Source organism: Cetorhinus maximus, chromosome 14 (assembly GCF_964194155.1).
Source record: "Cetorhinus maximus chromosome 14, sCetMax3.hap1.1, whole genome shotgun sequence".
Lineage (NCBI taxonomy): Eukaryota > Metazoa > Chordata > Chondrichthyes > Lamniformes > Cetorhinidae > Cetorhinus > Cetorhinus maximus.
The window spans coordinates 25,625,315-25,639,982 of record NC_135892.1 but is presented as its reverse complement, the minus strand read 5'-3'; the positions used below and the strand labels follow the sequence as shown (position 1 = coordinate 25,639,982).

The 14,668-nt window shown below is 44.0% G+C and overlaps 1 protein-coding gene across 1 annotated transcript in view; it reads left to right on the top strand.

The window, feature by feature from the left end:
* Nucleotides 1-14,668, top strand: part of snx5 (sorting nexin 5) — a 54,262-nt gene that overhangs the window by 4,276 nt on the left and 35,318 nt on the right. The window lies entirely within an intron of this gene.

The following is a 14,668-nucleotide window of genomic DNA, read 5'->3' as shown; positions in this document are numbered from 1 at the left end:
CTGGTATTTTGTCACAATTTTTACAGCACTGACTGACTGGGCTGGAGTTGCTGGGTTTATCCTTCTCTGAAACAGGGGTGTAACATTTAAATTGTCCAGTTCTCTGGCACCAGCCCCATATCTAAGGAGGATTGGAAGATTGTAGTCAGAGCCTCTGCAATTTCCAAGTAAAGTGGTATATTACTTTTATTTGTACTAGTATTGAAATTTGCTGTGGTGTCAGGGTGAAGTGTTTATTTCCTGCAACAGTGGTGTAAAAATGCATTCTAAATCCGGTCAGGCTTCACGTTGTTGCTATGACTTCAGAACCTTAACATGAGGGAGATGGTGGCACAGTGGTAATGTCACCCAACTAGTAATCCAGAGGCCCAGACATGCCTGGGGACGTAAATTCGAATCCCATTACGGTAGCTGGTGAAATTTAAACTCAACTAATAAATCTGGAATATAAAGCTAGTCTCAGTAATGGTGACCATGAAACTATCATTGTTGTAAAAACCCACCTGGTTCGCTCATGTCCTTTAGGGAAGGAAATCTGCCATCTTTACCTGGTCTGGCCTGCACGTGACTCTAGACCCACAGCAATGTGGTGGACTTGGGGGAGAGTGGATTTTAGTAAAATAAGGCAGGATCTGGCCACGGTAGACTGGGAACATATACTTGTGGGGAAATCTACAGAGGAGCAGTGGGGTCGGGGGGTGGGGGGGGGTTCAAAAAGGAAATGGGGAGGGTACAGGCTCCACATGTTCCCTCTAGGGTGGTAGGAAGAAGTAACAAGCCCAGAAAACCATGGATGACCAGAGATATTCAGGTTACGATGAGAAGGAAAAAAGAGGCTTTTAGCAGGTACAAGGGAAGCAAATCAGTGGAGGTATTAGTGGAGTACAGAAAGTGCAGGGTGGAGCTTAAGAAAGCAATTAGGAGAACAAAGAGGGGATATGAGAAAGCTCTGGCTGGTAAAAGTAGGGAAAATCCCAAGATATTCTATAAGTATATCAATGGGAAGAGGATAACCAGGGAAAGAGTAGGGCCCATAAGGGACCAAAGGAGAAATCTATGGGTGGAGCCAGATGACATCGCTAGAGTGTTGAATGAATACTTCACATCCGTCTTCACCCAAGAGAATGAGGGTGAAGGTATCGAACTCGAGGAGCGAGACTGTGAGGTTCTTAAGCAAATTGATATAGGGAGTGACAAGGTATTGGAGGTGTTGGCAGGCTTAAAAGTGGACAAATCTCCAGGTCTGGATGATTTGTGTCCCAGACTGCTGAGGAAGGCAAGGGAGGAGATCGCAGGGGCTCTGACCCAAATTTTTAATTCCTCTCTGGCCACGGGGAGGTGCCAGAGGACTGGAGAACAGCTAATGTGGTTCCGCTATTTAAGAAGGGTTGTAGAGAGAAGCCAGCGAACTACAGGCCAATGAGTCTCACATCAGTGGGAGGGAAACTATTGGAGAAAATTCTGAAGGTGAGAATCTATCTCCACTTGGAGAGGCAAGGTTTGATCAGGGATAGTCAGCATAGCTTTGTCAGAGGGAGGTCATGCCTAACAAATTTTATTGAATTTTTTGAGGAGGTGACCAGGTGTGTGAATGAGGGTAGTGCAGTTGATGTAGTTTATATGGATTTCAGCAAAGCCTTTGACAAGGTCCCACATGGGAGACTTATAATGAAGGCAAATGCATATGGGATACAGGGTAATTTGATAAGGTGGATTCAAAATTGGCTTAGTTGTAGGAGACAGAGGGTGATGACAGAGGGATGCTTTAGTGACTGGAAGCCAGTGTCCAGTGGCGTACCACAGGGATCTGTGCTGGGTCCTCTATTATTTGTCATTTATATAAATGATATAGATGACTATATGGGGGGGTAGGATTAGTAAGTTTGCGGATGTCACAAAGATTGGCCGGGTGGTTAACAGTGAGGTTGTGTGTCTTGGGCTACAGGAAGATATAGATGGGATGGTCGAATGGGCAGATAAGTGGTAGATGGAATTTAACCCTTAAAGGTGTGAGGTGATACACTTTGGAAGGAGTAATTTGACAAGGAAGTATTCAATGAACAACATGACACTAGGAAGTTCTGAGGAACAAAGGGACTTTGGCGTGTGTGTCCATAGATTCCTGAAGGCAGAGGGGCATGTTAGTGGGGTGGTGAAAAAGGCATATGGGACACTTGCCTTTATCAATCGAGGCATAGATTACAAAAGTAGGGAGATCATGTTGGAGTTGTATAGAACTTTGGTGAGGCCACAGCTGGAGTACTGTGTGCAGTTCTGGTTGCCACATTATAGAAAGGATGTGATTGCACTGGAGAGGGTGCAGAGGAGATTCACCAGGATGTTGCCTGGGATGAAACATTTAAGTTATGAAGAGAGGTTGGATAGACTTGGGTTGTTTTCGTTGGAGCAGAGAAGACTGAGGGGCGACCTGATCGAGGTGTACAAGATTGAGGGGCATGGACAGGGTGGATAGGGAGCAGTTGTTCTCCTTAGTTGAAAGGTCAGTCACGAGGGGACATAAGTTCAAGGTGAGGGGCAGGAGGTTTAGGGGGGATGTGAGAAAAAGCTTTTTTACCCAGAGGGTGGTGATGGTCTGGAATGCACTGCCTGGGAGGGTGGTGGAGGCGGGTAGCCTCACATCCTTTAAAAAGTACCTAGATGAGCACTTGGCACGTCTTAACATTCAAGGCTATGGGCCAAGTGCTGGTAAATGGGATTAGGTAGGTAGGTCAGGTGTTTCTCACGTGTCGGTGCAGAATCAATGGGCTGAAGGGCCTCTTCTGCACTGAGATTCTGTGAATAAAAAGAAAGACTCTTAACTGCCCTCTGAAATGATCAGCAAGCCACTCATTTCAAGGGCAATTAAGGATGGGCAACAAATGCTGGCTTTGTCAGCCACACCCACATCCCATGAAAGAATAAAGAAAAAAAACATAAACACTGCACCAGTTTACTGTTAGTGCAGAGCCGAAAGTGCTTTGCAGCAACCCGAAACTTGGAATGATTAGTTAGCCACAATTTTGTAAATGCTTAAAATCAAGAAAATCAAGATGTTCTTGTAATTGTATCTGTTTCTCTAATCTCTAATTGACTGACGAACCATGTTTTAAAATAATTATAGAAATGTGCGGTCCCCTGGGTGTCTCAGACCTTATCCACTAAGCGAATAGCTGGGCTGTACAGAAGAAGAGGATTCCAGGTTCAATCCTGGGCCTGTGCTAACTTCACCCTAGGCTGGTAGCTGAAACACCAAGACTGTGGCCAGAGAGGGTAAATTTACCAGGGTGTCTGCTCGAGATTTTTTTTTTTATTATTCATTCATGGGATGTGGGCCTCGCTGGCCAGGCCAGCACTTATTACCCATCCCTAGTTGCCCTAGTTCAGAGGGCATTTAGGAGTCAACCACATTGCTGTGGGTCTGGAGTCACATGTAAGCCAGAACAGGTAAAGACAGCAGATTTTCCTTCCCTAAAGGACATTATTGAGCAACCTCCTGTTGGAAAAGTAGACATTGGGGAAGGACGAGATTGAGCTTGTCTGTGATGCCACCACATCAGAACTTGCTGATCCAAGGAAGAATTCAAGAGAAGCATCCTTATGAGTGGTTAGAATGTGGAACTGGCTATCACATGGAGTAGTTGAGGCAGTTAGCATAGATTCCTTTACAAGGAAGTTCTTGAAAGAGCCTCAATTGGAAATGTTTTTTAAAAAAAGCTTTTAAACCAGTTTTTTTTTCAAGGCTACACTTTTTTAGTTTCCTGTATTAAAGGAACTCTGCCTGAATTTGTTGATGACTGAAAAATTGTACTATCGGTTGAGTGTGCAACTGTACTTGACCACATGATGAATTGTGCTTGTTTATTGCTGTGGATGAATAACAGCAGTGCATTTATAGTGTTGTAATTAAAACTATAAATTTGTCTTTTACACAGCCTCCACCACATAAAACTCCCATGTTTGAAATGGATGGTCACTTGCATCTGCCAAAGCAAGATAGCTATTAGGCATTAGTATTAACTTTGCCACTTATAGCGTCTTAATTGCCCTGTTAATCTCAGGAAGAAGTAGCCGTGTTAACTTGCTGCAATGTTGTATGAGTGAAATTCAGTTGAAAAATTGCAGGTTTTTCAAAGAATATTTCATGTACAATAATCTTGCAGTCAGTTTAAAAAAAAAAAAAATCCCTAATCAGGTATTTGGATTGTTTAAATGGTCCTGCAGTGAAGGAGTTATTGAATGCTTAGACGGAGCCACATCAACAGTTGAAATCAGCAAGTACCTGTCCCAAGGCCTGTGGGGCTTCTAATGATTCCCACCTTTACACAACACAGCAATGAGTTCTGACATTGAGAGGTGTCCAATTTGAGGCTGTTTACACTCTAACTGTGACATCTGTTTGAGGCCATTTCACTTCATATCAACCCTCATCAAAATAGTAAATCAAACCTAGTCAGGGCTCAACTTGACCTTAGAGCAAATTGGAGTGAGATCCCTTGGAGAAAGGATCATTGGAAATTTGAATAAACCCGTTCAAATGAGTAATGTTATAGCAGGTATGTTTTATGGTTTCGCTGCTACTGAGGGAGTCATAACCAACCTGTGGTGTACAGAGTAAATCGTTAAAAAGAGCGGGTGATTTGCAGCAAGGGACTGCTGCAAGAGCATTTTATACAGCTTCTCTTGTTGATGGGAACTGTAAATAAAGCATATTGACAAAATCTGTCAATGGGCTCGTAGTGATTTGCATTTGTATAGCCCAAATTGTATGTCCCTAAGTGCTTCAAAACCATTGAAGTATTTTTCAAGTGTAGTCACTGTTGTAACACAGTAAACATGACAGCCAATTTGTGTACAGCAAGTTCCCGCATACAGCAATGTGGTGACGACCAGATAATCTGTTTTAGTGATGTAGATTGAGGAATAAATGTTGACCAGGACACTTGGGAAACTTGTCTCGTAAATAGTGCCAGGGAATATTTCGCATCTAACTGTGGGGCCTGGGTTTAATGTATCATCTAAAAAGGCACTATCTCCAGCTCCATCTGCATTTCACTGGAGTGTCGGCCTATATTTTGTGCTCTAATTATAAGCCAACTTTACAAGGACACTCGTCCGTTTGAGCGGGAAAAAAACCTTGTAATCTGTCTCTATTTATTAACACTTAAGAATCACCTAAATTTTTTCCAATTACCTAGAGTGCAGTTTTGGGCTTAATAAGATTTTCATTGACTCCAACATACTTGGAGCATTACTCTGTTATGCTGGCCACCATGTATTCCAGGCAGATTTCATTTGCAAGCCTGCGCCTGCATTAAGTGGCTGGGAAAGTATAATGGGATGGTGCTATAAGATTACTCAATTTGGTAAAACGCTTGTATTAAAAGTAAAATAATTTAAAAGTGCATAACAAAACCCTTTTTGACACATCGAATTCTGACTACTTGTTCAGTTTTCTATGACTTACTCAGAATACAACTATGGCTAGAACACTTGGTTTACATTTTTTTTAAACAAAAGATAATTGATGTATCAAAAATGTGAGATGCTGGGAACACTCAACAGGTCAGACAACATCTGTGGAGCAAATGAAAGTTAATGTTGCAGGTCAGTGACCTTTTATCAGAAGTAAAGGGTGTTGAGTAAATACAGAACTGGGAAAAGAGGATCATGAAAAGAACAAAAGGGATGTCTAATTGGATGGAGGGTAGAAGTGACGAAGGAATTGATGTATAATCTGACACGTCCCTAATGAAACCTGCTTGTGGGACAGAGCCTTGTCTTAATGGACACGAAAGAGAACTGAGGGCAGTGAGGTGGAGTGCTGTATAGTTGATGTGGTAACTAGAAGTGAATACTTTGGTTTTTCCGATGTTTGAGAAGGAAGAAGCAATCCAAAAATCATGTTGTCCTGCAAAAAAAAAACCCACTTGAATTCCACCAGGCATCTTTTTTTCTGCCTTGGAACTAAAGCTTGATGTTTGAATGGTGTTGCTTAAAGGAGTAGCAATGTCTTTCTTACTTGTGTGTTGCTTAAAGGAGTAGCAATGTCTTTCTTACTTGTGTGTTGCTTAAAGGAGTAGCAATGTCTTTCTTACTTGTGTGTTGCTTAAAGGAGTAGCAATGTCTTTCTTACTTGTGTGTTGCTTAAAGGAGTAGCAATGTCTTGTGTGTTGCTTAAAGGAGTAGCAATGTCTTTCTTACTTGTGTGTTGCTTAAAGGAGTAGCAATGTCTTTCTTACTTGTGTGTTGCTTAAAGGAGTAGCAATGTCTTTCTTACTTGTGTGTTGCTTAAAGGAGTAGCAATGTCTTTCTTACTTGTGTGTTGCTTAAAGGAGTAGCAATGTCTTTCTTACTTGTGTGTTGCTTAAAGGAGTAGCAATGTCTTTCTTACTTGTGTGTTGCTTAAAGGAGTAGCAATGTCTTTCTTACTTGTGTGTTGCTTAAAGGAGTAGCAATGTCTTTCTTACTTGTGTGTTGCTTAAAGGAGTAGCAATGTCTTTCTTACTTGTGTGTTGCTTAAAGGAGTAGCAATGTCTTTCTTACTTGTGTGTTGCTTAAAGGAGTAGCAATGTCTTTCTTACTTGTGTGTTGCTTAAAGGAGTAGCAATGTCTTTCTTACTTGTGTGTTGCTTAAATGAAATATGGGGGAATGGGGTGTTTGTGTCGTACTATGCTTGTAGGTCTAGTACTGTTAAGACCAGAAGCAGTGTGAAGTTCTTTGCCCCAGCAGTGTGTCCAACTTAAAAAAGGCTATCCTGTTGAATTGTCAAGCTTCCATTTTGCACACCATTCATCCCAGTCGTCTTTTGAATTGAGAAGCGAGGCTATGTAATTTGGACTTATCGCCACCGGGCGTTGGAGTGACCCCTCTCATTTTGATGTAGATTTTATTGAACCCCACAAAGCATTTTCTATATTTTCTTTCTTTTTAAACTAGTGCAAAAACTAAGCTGACCCTCCAGCGCTGTACTGAAGGAGTGCTGCATTGCCATTTTTTTGTGAGAGGTGTTAAGTTGCAGCATTGTTTGCCCTCTCAAGTGGATGTCAAGATCCCATGGCATTACTCAAAGAATAAGGAAAGAACTCTACAATATTCTGGCCAATAATTATCACTCAGTCAACATTACTATAACACATGACCTAGTCATTATCACGAGTCAGCTGTTGGTGGGAATCTTGCTGTGTGCAAATTAGCTCCCATGCTCACTATGTTACAGCAATAACTACACTCCAAAAGTACTTCACTGGCTCTAACACTTTGGGATGCTCTGAAGTTGTGGGAGGTGTTGTAAAAGTTGAAGGTTTTGTCTTGTTTTTATTTGTCATTTGGTTCTGTCTATGTCTGTTTTTCTTTTTAAATATTGAGAATCTCAAGAGTTCCAGTCTCAGATGTTCTGTGAGTCCACATTATTTATTGATGCAGTGGATGACATGTTACATATTGTATGGTGGTTTTGCAGGGATGATGAAATAGTTGTAGTGTGTCCATCCTAGCCACAAGCAGAATGGCAGCCCTAATAATGAGTTTATTGAAGAATTATAAATAATTGCAGCCATGAAATTGGATATTCTACCATGCGCAATACCAAGGGGAAGGCAGAGAGTGGTGCTATGTGCTTTTTTTTTTCATGGATTACTGAAAAGATTTTTATGTAATGGTGTTGGTGCCCTTTGGCGTGGGTAATGTATTGCTTTACAAATCAGCTTTGTGCGTTGCTAAATAAATCAGCCCCACCCTCTGTTAATGAAACAAAGGCTGCATGGTGTTCTGAGGGCAAGGAAGCTGGTCTGTTTAATGTAGATGGTGCTCTATTTCGTGGTAGGAAAAGTTTGAAAATGGGTGATCTGTCAGTTCTAGATATTAACTACTTGTCTTCAATTAATTTTGGTGCATGTTGTATCTCTGGCTTTGCCTTGTTTGGGTGAATTTTGCTGTTTGCCTGCCAGGTTGAGGGGTTCATCCTACTGGGGTGGAAAGAAGAACAAATTTGTGACAAAAGTAGGAGTCCTGTCTTTAGCCTTCTCAGAACTATGCAAAATTGATAGAGATACACAATGTTGGTTGAGATACAAAACAAAGTTGCTATTCACAACCCACTTGATAAAGGATTTCCTTTGGCAGAGGGAAACATGTTTATTTTTTAATTCAGCTTAGTTTCAAATTATGGCAATAAATGAAAATAGCCTATGGTTGGGGAGAGGGACACTGTTGTAGGCCAGTTACTGCCTCAATTTTAAGTTGGTTTAAATCAGTGGTTCCATGGGGTAAATGTCATCCTACTGCTAAGTAATCTTTAATTCTGATGTGAATGTAAGCAGACTTTCTCAGTTCTTGCTTGTGAAGACTATATGAAGCATTTATTCTAAAAGATGCATTCAAGACTGCAGACTGCTAAGGGAAGGAAGAGACCCAGTTACTTCATCAAAGAAAACTGAATACCAAGAAACTTTCTGGAAATGGTACATCAACTCCCTTGGTTTTCTAGTTTTTTTTTCGAAGTTTTGGCAGCCTTCCATCTCGTGAAACCTTGGTTTGTGCCTTGGTGGTCAAATCTGTTACATTAATGTTTATTAATGTCATGTCAGTTATGTTTTTAAGGTTAAGAGAAAAAGGTGATGGGTATTAATTATCTTTGAGCATGTGTAAATAGGGGATAGCTGGGACACTGGGTTGTGTAGGAGGAGAGCTGTGAGACTGAACAAGTCAATAAGCTCTCTTAGTAAAGGAAAGCGCTGTGCCTTGGTTTCAGCTTCACCCACCAGCTCGGATCGTATTAACAAACTCTTGTGTTAAGCATTGCCTGGTATGGCTCAGAAGTTCCATTCTGGCATGGCAGTCTCTGCTGCATTTGCTGCAAAGGAAAACAGTGGGCTGAGAAGCTGTAGGATTCACTGGCCTCTGTTTTCTCTGTGAAATACTTATGCTATTTAGTACTTTGCCAGTCTCTCTGTGCATTATTTTATCTGCGAATAAGCTGTTTTTCTGAGAATTGATAACTGCCAATGTTCCTGCATTTGAAGGGTTTCCGTCTGGGGACTAATGCTTTTTTTATTTGTTTATATGATGTGAGCATTGCTGGCAAGGCCAGCATTTATTGCCCATTCTTAATTGCAATTGAGAATCTGGTGGTGAGCCGTTGCCTTCAACTACTGCAGTCCATGTGGCGTAGGTAAACTCGCAAAACTGATCGGGAGGGAGTTCCAGGATTTTAACCCAGTGACAGTGAAGAAGCAGCGATATGGTCCCAAGTCAGGATGGTGTATGGCTTGGAGGGGAACTTGCAGGTGATGGTGTTCCCATGTATCTGCTGCTCTTGTCCTTATAGGTGTTAGGGATTGCAGATTTGGAAGGGACTCTTGAAGATGGCATGGCAAGTTGCTGCAGTGAATCTTACAGGTGGTGTGTACTGCTGCCACTGTGTGCAGGTGAGGGATGGGATGCCAATTAAATGTGCTGCTTTTACCTGGATGGTATCTAGTTTCTTGAGTGGTGTTGGAGCTTCACGCATCAAGGGAAGTGGAGAGTATTCTATCACACTCCTGACTTGTGCCTTGTAAATGGTAGACAGGCTTTGGGGAGTCAGGAGGTGAGTTACTCGCTACAGAATTCCCACCCTGTGACCTGTTCTTGCAGAAACAGTATATATACGATTGGTCCAGTTCAATTTCTGCTGACTGGGAAGCCCCAGGATGGTGGTGATGGGATTCAGCGATGGTGATGTAGTTGAATGTCAAGGGGCGATGGTTAGATTCTCTCTTGTTGGAGATGGTCATTGCCTGGCACTTGTGAGGTACAAATGTTGTGGCCACTTATCAGCCTGGTCCTGCTTCATGTGAACATGGATTGCTTCATTATCTGAGGAGTCACGAATGGTACTGAACACTGCAATCATAGCAAACATCCCCACTTCTGACCTTATGATGAAGGGAAGGTCATTGATAAAGGGACCCCTGCAGCAATATCTTGGGACTGAGATGATTGGCCTCCAACAACCATAATCATCCTTGTGCTAGGTGTATGACTCTGACTAGTGGACAGTTTACCCCTGATTCCCATTGGCTTCAATTTTGCTAGGCCTCCTTGGTGCCCCGATGTTAAAGGTAGTCACATCTGGAATTCAGGTCTCTTATTGATGTTTGAACCAAGGCTGTAATGAGGTATGGGGCTGAGTAGCTCTGGTGGAACTCAAGTTGTGCATTGGCGAACAAGTTTTTGCTGAGTGATTGCCATTTGGTAGCCCTGTCAGTGAAATCTTCCATCACTATCCAGACTGGGGTGTTAATTGGCTGGGTTGGATTTCTCCTGCTTTTTGTAGACTGGATACCTGGATAATTTTTCACAATGTTGGTTAGATGCCAGTGATGTACCAGTACTGCTAAGGATGCAGCTAGTTCGGGAGCTCAGTCTTCAGTACTGCACTTGGGATGTTGTTAGGGCCCATATCCTTTGCTGGATCCAGTGTCTTCAGCCATTTGTGGATGTGGTACCAATCAAGGGGGCTGTTTTGTCCTGGACGGTATCAAGCTCCTTGAATGTTGTGGGAGCTGCACTCATCCAGGCAAGTGGGAAGTATTCCATCACACTCCTGACTTGTGCCTTGTAGGTTGTGGACAGGCTTTGGGGAGTCAGGAAGTGAGTTACTCGCTGCAGAATTCTGAGCCTCTAATCTGCTGTTGTGGCAATAGTATTTATATGGCTAGTCCAGTTCAGTTTCTGGTCAATGGTAACTCCCAGGATGTTGATAGTGGGGGATTCAATGATGGTAATGCCATTGAACGTCAAGGGGGCGATGGTTAGATTTTCTCTTGTTGGAGATGGTCATTGCCTGCCACTTGAGTGGCATGAATGTTACTTGCCACTTGTCAGCCCAAGGCTGTATATGGTCCATGTCTTGATTCATTTGGACATAGACTGCTTCAGCATCTGGGGAGTCGCGAATGGTGCTGAACATTGTGCAGTCATCAGCGAACATCCCCACTTCTGACCTTATGATGGAAGGAAGATCATTAATGAAGCAGTTGAAGATGGTTGGGCTGAGGACACCACCCTGAGGAACTCCTGCAATGATGTCCTGGAGCTGAGATGACTGACCTCCATCAACCACAACCATCTTCCTTTGTGCTAGGTATGACTCCAACCGGTGAATGGTTTTTCCCCCTAACTCCCATCGACTCCAGTTTAGCTAGGGCTGCTTGATGCCATACTCCTCTCACCTCTGGAGTTCAGCTCTTTTGCCCATGTTTGAACCAAGGCTATAATGAGGTCAGGAGCTGAGTGGCCCTGATGGAACCCAAACTGGGCATCAGTGAGCAGATTATTGCTAAGCAAGTGCCACTTGATAGCACTGTTGGTGACCCCTTCCATTAGTTTACTGATGATCGAGAATAGACTGATGGGGTGGTAATTGGCCGGGTTGGATTTGTCCTGCTTTTTGCGTACAGGACATACCTGGGCATTTTTCCACATAGTTGGGTAGATGCCAGTGTTGTAGTTGTACTGGAACAGCCTGGCTAGGGGCGCGGCAAGTTCTGGAGCACATGTCTTCAGTACTATTGCCGGAATATTGTCAAGGCCCGTAGCCTTTACAGTATCCAGTGACTTCAGCCATTTCTTGATATCACGTCAAGTGAATTGAATTGGCTGGAGACTGGCAGCTGTGATACTGGGGACCTCCGGAGGAGGCCGAGATGGGTCATCCACTCAGCACTTCTGGCCGAAGATTGTAGCAAATGCTTCTATCTTATCTTTTGCGCTGATGTGCTGGGCACCCCCATCATTGAGCATTGGGATATGTGTGGAGCCGCCACCTCTAGTGAGTTGTTCAATTGTCCACCATCATTCATGACTGGATGTAGCAGGACTGCAGAGCTTGGATCTGATCCGTTGGCTGTGGGATTGCTTAGCTCTGTCTATCACTTGCTGCTTATGCTGTTTGGCGCTCAAGTAGTCCTGTGTTATAGCTTCACCAGGTTGACACCTCATTTTTAGGTATGCCTGTTGCTGCTCCTGGCATGCCCTCCTGCACTCTTTATTGAACCAGGGTTGATCCCTTGGCTTGATGGTAATGGTAGAGTGGAGGATATGCCAGGCCATTAGGTTACAGATTGTATTTGAGTACAATTCTGCTGTTGATGGCCCACAGCGCCTCATGGATGCCCAGTCTTGAGTTGCTGGGTCTTGTTTGAAATCTATCCCATTTAGCACAGTGGTAGTGCCACACAACACGATGGAGGGTACCTTCAGTGTGAAGGCAGGACTTTGTCTCTATAACAACTGTGCAGTAGCCACTCCTACCGATACGGTCACAGACAGTGGTGAGGATGAGGTCAAGTATGTTTTTTCCCTCTTGTTGGTTCCCTCACCATCTGCCGCAGACCCAGTCTAGAAGCTATGTCCTTTGGGATTCGGCCAGCTCATTCAGTAGTAGTGCTACAGAGCCACTCTTGGTGATGGGCATTGAAGTCCCCCACCCAGAGTACATTCTGTGCCCTTGCCACCCTCAGTGTTTCCTCCAAGTGGTGTTCAACATGGAGGAGCACTGATTCATCAGCTGAGGGAGAGCGATATGTGGTAATTAGGAGGAGGTTTCCTTGCCCATGTTTGACCTGATGCCATGAGACTTCATGGAGTCTGGAGTCAATGTTGAGGACTCCCAGTGCAACCTCTCCTGACTGTGTACCACTGTGCTGCCACCTCTGCTGGGTCTGTCTTGCTGATGGGATGGGGCTTACCCAGGGGTGGTGATGGCAGTGCCTGGGACATTATCTTAAGAGATGATTCCGTGAGTATGACTATGTCAGGCTGTTGCTTGTCTAGTCTGTGTGACAGCTCTCCCAATTTTGGCACTAGCCTCCAGATGTTAGTAAGGAGGACTTTGCAGGGTCGACAGGGTGGGAGTGGGGGGGGTGGAAGGGGTGTCCAAATGGATCACCTACTCAGCACTTCTGGCTGAAGATGTTGAAAGTGATTCAGCCTTGTCTTTTGCACTGATGTGCTGGGTTCCCTCATCATTGAGGATGGGCATATTTGTGGAGCCACCTGTTCCTGTGAGTTGTTTAATTGTCCAGCACAACTCATGACTGGATATGTCAAGATTGCAGAGATTTGATCTGATCCATTATGTGGTCACTTAGCTCTGTCTATTCCATGCTGCCTCTGCTGTTTATCTTGCATGTAATCCTATGTTGTGGCTTCACAAGGTTGGCACCTCATTTTCAGCTATGTCTGGTGCTGCTCCTGGCATGCTCTACTGCAATTCTCTTTGAACTAGGGCTGATCCCTGGCTTGATGGTCACGCTAGAGCGAGTGATATGTCGGGTCGCAGATTGTGGTTGAATACAATTATGTTGCTGCTGATTGTCCACAGCACCTCCATGGAGGTCTAGTGTTGATTTGCGAGATCTGAATTCTGAACCTGTTCCATTTAGCACAATGGCGGTGCCACACAACGTGATGGAGGGAATATATTCAGTCTTCAGACTGAATATATCCCCTGTGTCTCCACAAGGACTGTGTGGTGTTCACTCCTACAAATAATGCAATGCACAGATGCATCTGTGACAGGTAGATTGGTGAGGATGAGATCAAGTAGACTTTTTTCCCTTGTCGGTGTTCTCATCATCTGTCACAGGCCAGGCCTGGCCTGGCAGACCTGTCCTTCAGGGCTAAGTCAGCTTAATCAGTTGTGGTACTACTGAGCCACACTTGGTGATGAACATTCAAGTCCACCACCCATTTGTACATTCTGTGCTGTTGTTTACCCTCAGTGCTTCCTCCAAGCAGTGTTTGACATGGAATACTGATTCACCAGTTGAGGGAAGATGGTGGATGATAATCAGCAGGAGGTTTCCTTGTCCATGTTTGACCTGATACCACGAGACTTCTTGGGGTCTTGAGTCAATGTTGACGATTGCCTGGATGAGTGCAGTTCCAACAACACTCCAGAAGCTCGGCACCATCCAGGACAAAGCAGCCCACTTGATTGGCACCCCACCCACAAACATTCACTCCCTCCACCACCAACACACAGTGGCAGCAGTGTGTACCTTCTACAAGATGCACTGCAGGAATTCACCAAGACTCCTTAGACAGCACCATCCAAATCCATGACCGACCTCTACCATCTAGAAGGACAAGGGCAGCAGATGCAGGGAAGCACCACCACCTGGAACTCTCCTGACTTGGAACCATATCGCCATTCCTTCACTGTCACTGGGTCCAAAATCCTGGAACTCCATTCCTAACAGCACTGTGTTTGTACCTACACCACATGGACTGCTGCGGTTTGAAAAGGCAGCTCACTACCACCTTCTGTAGGACAATTAGGGATGGGCAATAAATGCTGGTCTAGCCAGCATTTCCCACATCCCATGAATGGAAAAAAATTCCCAAAACCATTTCCTTCTGACTGTAACAAACCATGCTATCACCTCTGGTGTGTCTGTCCTGCTGATGGGACAGGACATCAACCAGGAGTGGTGATTAAGGTATCAGGGACATTGGCTTGTAAGGTATGATTCAGTGAGTATAATAATGCCAGGTTGTTCCTTAACTAGTCTGTGGTACATCTCTCCCAACTTTAGCACAAGTCCACAGATGATGTATGTGATACAGGAACCAATTGGCACAAGCTCTCACAAAGTGATGTGATGATGACTAGATCATCTG